General features: G+C 38.0%; 1 pseudogene; it reads right to left on the reverse strand.

Moving 5' to 3' along the window:
- Positions 1–99: 99 nt before the first annotated feature.
- On the reverse strand, positions 100–1,387 carry LOC138159180 (large ribosomal subunit protein uL3 pseudogene; annotated as a pseudogene).
- Between the last annotated feature and the right edge of the window lie 6,120 nt (positions 1,388–7,507).

Consider the following 7,507-nt stretch of genomic DNA (forward strand, 5'->3'; position numbering starts at 1 on the left):
GGAGAGGGGAGAGACTTAAACCAGAGAGACCAACAAGTAACTTCTTCCTAAAATCTGTCAGTTCACACTTTTTTTTTGAATTTTGAAAATTTTATTGTGAATCCACCAGCTCCACATTGATCTGCAAAAACTAGGCAGCTTCTTCTTTCGCGATACAGTCTTTTTTGAGTGGTCCCATGAAAGCTTTCTTCTCCTCCATGGTTTGGAACCGACTGTAACCAAATTTAGAGGTGGTGTCAATGAACTTCTGGTCGACCTTCTCCAGGGCACGACGTTTGGTCTGTACCAGCAGAGACTTCCGTAGGGTGAGGACACGCTTCTTGGTCCCAATGACACAGCCTTTCAGCATGACAAAGTCATTGGTCACTTCACCATAGTGGACGAAGCCTCCCAGATGGTTGATGCTCTTGTCAGACAGATCGTAATCGGTGGACACGTTGTTTTTGATCAGCTTGCCATCCTTGATCTGGTAGCTCTGGCCAGTCTTGTAGATCATCTTGATCATCTTGTTGATCTCGGTGCGATGGTGGTAGCCCTTCTGACCAATTCGAGCTACAGAGAAGGCCACACGGGGAGGATGCCAAGTTCCAATACACACCACCTTATGCAGGCCTCGGTGTGTTTTTCTGGGCAGTTTCTTTGGTGACACCTTTGTAGCGCTTCCCCTTGGTCACTCCAATGACGTCAAACATCTTGTCCTGCCAAAACACGGGGGATACGGGCACCTGCTGTTCCAGCTTCTCCTGGGCCTAGTCCACCTTCTCAGCCACGCTGCCGCCATTCACCTGGATCTCCATCAGGTGGGACTTCTTCTGCCTCAGAGGCAGCAGGCACATCTGGGTATGGGCAATGACGCTGATCACCTGGCAGTACTTCTTCATGCTACTGAAGTCTTTCTCCAGCTGCTTTTTTCCATCATCATCCTGCCACTTCTTGCAGTACTTGGTGAAGGCCTTCTTCTTGGACTTATGCCAGTTCTTATAGAACGGCCTCTTACACTCATCACTGATGTGCTCAGCAAAGATGGTTTTGAAGGTGCGCAGGCCCCGGGGGTCTGCACGTAGCCCACGACGCCTACAATCACCACAGGGGCTGTCTCCACGATGGTGATGGCCTCGACGACTTCCTTCTTGTTGACCTTCAAGCCAGGCCTGTCCACCTCCCGCACCATGTGGGTCATGCTGGCCTTATAGCCCAGGAAGGCTGTAAGGTGGATGGGCTTCGTGGGGTCATCTTTGGGGAAGCTCTTCACCTTTCCCCAGTGCCTGCTGCTTCTCTTTCTAGGCAGGAAGCCCAGAGACCCATGCCTGGGAGCCGAGAACTTCCTGTGGGACGTGCTGCCACCGTTGCACCTGTGCCTGCCACCGAGGAGGGTTGGAAGAGGCATTTCACAATTATTAAGTGCCTACTATGTTCCAGGCATTATTTGAAAAGCTGAGGATACAAAGAAAGGAAATGATTCAGGAATAAAGCAACAAGGACCTATGTCAAAGTGGTAGCAAGTGTCATGAGAGAAACTGAAGGAAGAAACCAATATTGTGAATATATGGAATAAGTTTAGATGAGGATTCAAAGATGGTTAGAATTAAGAATGGTTTGGAGGAAAGAAACATACTGAAAAGCTAGATGTGTCCATTCATATAAGGATAACCAAATAAAATGCTTTGGAACTACAAGACTTTTAGGGACACTTGCAAATCTTACCCTTACTGCTTTTCATTTCTCATTTTTTTTTCCTTGAGGAGACATAGGAGATAGAAGTTTCTGAAGTACTCTAGGATATTTTTTTCTGCCTTAATCTGTAGCAAAGTAAAAGGAGAGCTAAAGTTCTCTTCCAGAGGAACTTAACAAAGGTAAAGAAAAAGTTGAGGAATAGGCTCATTGTCAAGTTCCTTTTATCTATTTTCTATCGTTGCCCCAAGGGACCAAAGAACATAGTCTTCACACATTTATCTGGACACATACAAACACAGTAACACCCTGAGTCATCATAAGATTATGCTTCACAGCAAGGAAATTGGCTCATTGCCTGTACAATCCAGTTCATATTGGATATCAGTGAGTTCCTGAATATAAAAAGAATGTTGAGGGTGTAGGAGGAAATGTGTGGGGTAAGGAAATGTGTGTACATGTATGCACATATATATATACATACATATAGACACACAGATGTATATATACATATATATCTGTACATATATATATGTAAATATATGCATATATATTTATGTGTGTATGTATACACAGAGAGAAATACTAGTACAAGTGTCTCAAATGAAATGTCAGTTTATCTAGGCCTAAGAAGCTTGTTTATATGCACAGGGAGATTCCCTATTAAACTTTTCTCTGAAAGATGTTATATTCTGACACAGTAATTTCCTGCTGCTTTTTCATGTCTGACATTGGCATGCTTTTCTATTTGAAGCTGCCTCAGTATTGTTGCAGAACATGGACTTATAATGTGTGATGATGCTTTGAGGTGAAAGTGATGAAAATGAAAATTGGAAGTCATAATACTTCTTTGTCCTTGTCTTTAGTCCCTGTAATAAACATGTTTGCTTTCTCCACTTTTCTCTCTACTTGATGATAAATATGTGTGGCATCAGTGTTTTGGTATCTAAGTTTTTATGTTTGCTATGGACTATGGAAAATAGGCCTATGATTTGGCAACTAGGTGGCTCAGTTTATAGTGTGCTGGATTCAGAGTCAGGAAGCTCACTTTCTGTTTCAGTCACAATCTATATGACTCTGGACAAGTCACTTAACCACTGAATGCCTACCTTTCCATATCTGTAAAATGGTTATAATAATAATGTCCACTTCCAGGGTTATTAAAAGAATAAATATCTTCACTTCCCCCCTTTGAAATCTGATTTTTATGGAATCCCATTTTTAAGAAAGAAGTCTGAGTAAACAGGACCTCCAGTATTTAACCTTGACAACATAAAGTACTTTATAAAGTATTTTAAAAATGTGCTATATAAATGCTAGCTACATATGTTGGAATAGGAAATTCCCAGAAGAGAGAAGTCCTTTCCAGGTCAGAATCTTCTCTAAGCATTTCAATACTAGAGAACTGCCTAAGCCTTAGACCCTCAGGCATTGAACAGTTAAGTCACTTCTTCAAGGTCATCCAGTCAGAGGGTGCAAGAAGAAAGACTTGAACATAGATTGTCCTGGTTCAAAGGCAGACCTCTCTATTCACTCACTATGCCATAACTACCTCTTTAACTTTTAACATCTTCCCAAGTTTTTCTTTTCAGATTTTTAACTGGAACCATTATGTTCTAGATTCCAATTTGTCTTAGATTTGTAATTGGAAACATTATGTTCTGGATTCCAATTTGGAAGATTTCACTTTCCATGAAAAGTAAGGGTCAAATCTTATCACTGGTATTGTAGTGTTAAATTCACTACAAAATGCTAGAGTATCTACCATGTGGTAAAGATTCAGTGGTTTCAGCTTTCAAGCTTTTGCATATAGTCCCTGATCTGAAAATTTATCTTTTACATGAAAGAAGATTATAGTAGTGTGAATTTAGACTGTCAAAAAAGAGCATTAACTTCTATATCAAAACACTCTGTACAAATAAGTATCAAAAAATATTTCTTTTGCTATCTGGGATCCACCTATGATAATTTTTAACACACTTTAATTCCACAAAAGCATTTTCCTTCTGTTCTACCAGAGTGTCTGAGACATAGTATGTAGCTGTTCAATATATATATTTTTTTCAAAGTGAGAAGCCATATTGCTAGGCTGCTCCAGTATTGATTTTTTAAACTTGAGTTCTATAAACAATGTACAAAATCTCACCAATATTGGAAATTGTGTTTTGGTTTGTTTTTTGTTATTATAGGGGAATTTCTATTCCCCTATCTTTAAAAGTTGTGGTTACCACTTTGACAATTAAATGAGATTTTTAATATTTTTCCAAAGGAAAAATAAAATCCTCTTAAGTCTTTGAATAACTGACCATCCATTTTGTTTGATCTGACTTATTTCCTTTGATATGGAAGGGATACACACACATGTGCTCACTCACGTGTGCAGGTGTGTGAATTCTACTTAAGGACTAAGTAATCGAATAATCCTGATTATTATACACATATATGATTCTAAAAATTAAGAGTTTCATAATTCTCTTCAAAGCAAATTAAATCCCAAAGCTTAAAGGTACTAAATATAGGATTAAGTAGTATGAATACTTTTTCCATCCCAATTACTAATGATTTCAAGTTACAGTCAATCAACATCTTCAGAGTATATGCTGTACAGAATATTAATACTGTGAACTGTATTAATACTGTGAACTGTCTCACAAGGACAATCAAATGCTATATTTTTCTCTAGATCTACAAAAAGATTCTTGGACTCTTCCCCATGCCCTATTTTTTGTCATCCTGTCTTCTATCATATTTTTACATGTTTCATGATCAAAAAAATGAATTTTCATTTCCTGAGTCCTCTTGTGTTGCTTTCTGGACCAAAACTTAGGATGTCATTTAGAGCTAGATAAATAGCTGACACTAATGTAGACCTTTAAGTTTTAAAAACCCTTTACACAGATAATTTCATTTGATCTTTATAGCAATCCTGTGAAATAGATGCTATCACTGTGTCCATTCTACAGATGATGAAAGTGAGTGTAAGATAAATTGAATGACTTTTTCACTATCACAAAGAAATTAAGTGTCTGAGGCAGAATTTGCTTTCAGGGTTTTCTGATGCTAAATCCAATATTTAAATAGAATTTGAGGGTGCATAGGTTAATGTTTAACAATTTTCTTTGGAAAAATGCATAAGATCATTTAAATATGATCTGCATTACTAAAATGCTATCCATCTTTTATTAAGTCTACCTACTGATGAGTCATGTATGGTTATTCATGACCCTGAGAACCATACTGCCCATGGGGTTTTCTTGGCAGAGACTGGAGTTAATTGCCATTTCCTTTTTCAGTAGTTTAAGAGAGAGGTTAGATGACATGCCCAAGGTCACACATCTAGTTAAGTGTCTAAGGCCAGATTTGAACTCAGGTCTTCCTTACTCCATCACCAGAGCTCTATCTACTGAGCCATCTAGCTACTCAATGAGTTCATATAGATCGTCTTATCTTTAGTCTTGCATTGTTTGATTGTCCTTCTCCGTGTATTTTTTATTTGTCTTTCACCTTAGGCTTACAGAACTTGTTTCTGAATTGAATTGTTAATGTGCCTTAGAGTTTGAAGCACCCTTTTTCGGGAGGCAATCTGTGAATTATTTTAAAATTTAATTTTCTCTATTCAGTAGTCCTGGACAATTTTCTTATGTCATGTCCTTCATTGTGATGTTAAGGTTCTTTTGTCCTATAATATTCTTCTAGAAAACTTGTGATGCTTAGGTTGTCTTTAGCCATACTGTCTTCAAAATTAGTATATTTTGCTTGCATAGTGAACATTATTTTAAATGTCTTTGGTTTTTCCTTCTCTTTTTCTAGGTTGTCCTTCATTCTATGTATTTGCTCTCCCAACATATTGTTCTCTACTCTGCTATTTTGATGAGCCTTACCATTGCAGATTCTAGTGTGTTGTTGTTTGTTGTTTCCTATTTTGCTTCTTATTTTTGCTCTATAGGTCATAAATGCTGCTTTCATACTTCTTATTTCTCTTTTGAATCCCTCAGTAATAGCAACTTGTGGTTCCATGTTCTCCTTAAATTTTAAGAGGTCCTCTTTCTCATATATTTGATAAATGTGGTATCATGTCCCCTATTTTGAAGTATTCTCTCAGAGATGGTGAAGTAATTCATTAGACCTGGAGAGTATATTTCCTTCAGTTGCTGATTTTTCTGTTTATCTCCAAGGTTTTGAGTTTTCCCTTTCCTGAAATCATTGTTAATTTCAGTCTTTTTTCTCCTTCCTTATCTTTCCTGCCACACCCTTTTTTACTTCTTCCACTCTGACTGTGGTTTTCTAAGAGTCTGGATCTCAAATCTTCTCAGCACATTCTGATGGTGTGCAATTCACAGTTCATCATCCTGGGTCTTTGACCTATCTGACTTTTGAATAATCAGAACTGGACCCAGTTTGGTGTTGTTGTCGTTCCTTAGGCTTTGTGCAGTTCTACAGAACCCATGATACCAGAAGTAAGTCTCTACTAGGGAACCCAAGGACATCAAAAAGACTTACAATGGAATTGTACATATGATACCTTGCCCTTGTGCATTGCCGTACATTCTCTATTCCTTAGTTATTTGCACTATATCATCAGCTCAGAAATTTACAATGCTGGTGCTGTGGGAGTATCTGACTCAGTTCCAAGGTCTGCTGATAGTCTAGGGCTGCATACCCCAGCATTGGTTCTGCTGGTGCTAAAGGGGTATTTGCTTAGGTCTGGTTCTGCCAGCACTACAGAGTTGTCTGTTCCAGAATTGACATTTGAGAGTTTTACAACACTAATACTACAGCATTGTACTACCCAATAGGCTTTTGAATATGAAGGCTGTAGATGCTTGGCTATTTGTCATAAGCAGGGCAAATTTCCACAGTCTAGAGCTGTATTCTCCAAGACACTGGAAAGGAGGGAGGACCAGGGCAAATAGACACATTCCATTGTAAGTCTGGGTAATGTCCTTGGAATTGCTAGTACAGACTTACTTCTGGTATTGTGGGATGTGTGGTAAGATTTCTAAGTGAATTCAGGGTCAGAAAACATTAGTTCATGGGTGTAATTTTGTTATTTTATCTTCTTTTGGTTTCTGAGTGACCTATACCCTGGGGATTCCTGAAGTTTGTTCAGCTTTGTTGCATACATTCCATTTTGGATGGATTAGAGGAAGTCATCCAGCTTGTTGCACATGTGACCTGGAAGTGAGATGTAGGTTTTTGGAAGAAAAAATATAGCTTAGGTTAGAATGGAATGACTACAACAAAAAGAAAGTTATACAGAAACAGATAGAAAATCATGGAGTTTAAATTATTTTATGGAAAGCAGCAGCAATTGAATTTATGTGATAAGCCATGTTGGGTAGTCTCAGCTATTTCAGAGACTTATTCTTTCTATTTATCACATTATGATACTCGTTTTCATGCTCTTATTGAAGACTTCTACAACCGAATTGCTCAGATGTATGTGCTATTGGTTCATTCCCCCAATTTACACTGCCATTGAATGTTCAGGTACTCATATAGTGGCTGACCGCTACACTACTTAGGGTTCTAGGTAGTCATATTGAAAGTCAATAAGAGTTCATAATACTGTTGCCCATAAACCTCTATCCAGTACACACACCATTTGTTATTAGCCATTCTTAAGTAATTTTTAGAAAAGTTATTTATTAAACATATATAACAAAGCAATTTATTATAGAAACATCCCTTCAAATCATAGACATACACATTCCTTGCAGGGTTGCTTGGATGATTGGATTCAAATTTGGAGAGCATATGTGGTCAAAATGTAAATTCATAACTCTTTGTTACTAGAAGTTATTTTATCCCCTTTCTGATGTCCTGATGAAATTCA

Source organism: Petaurus breviceps, unplaced genomic scaffold (assembly GCF_028583685.1).
Source record: "Petaurus breviceps papuanus isolate PSGF00001 unplaced genomic scaffold, PetGlider_PUasm1.0 175, whole genome shotgun sequence".
Classification (NCBI taxonomy): Eukaryota; Metazoa; Chordata; class Mammalia; order Diprotodontia; family Petauridae; genus Petaurus; species Petaurus breviceps.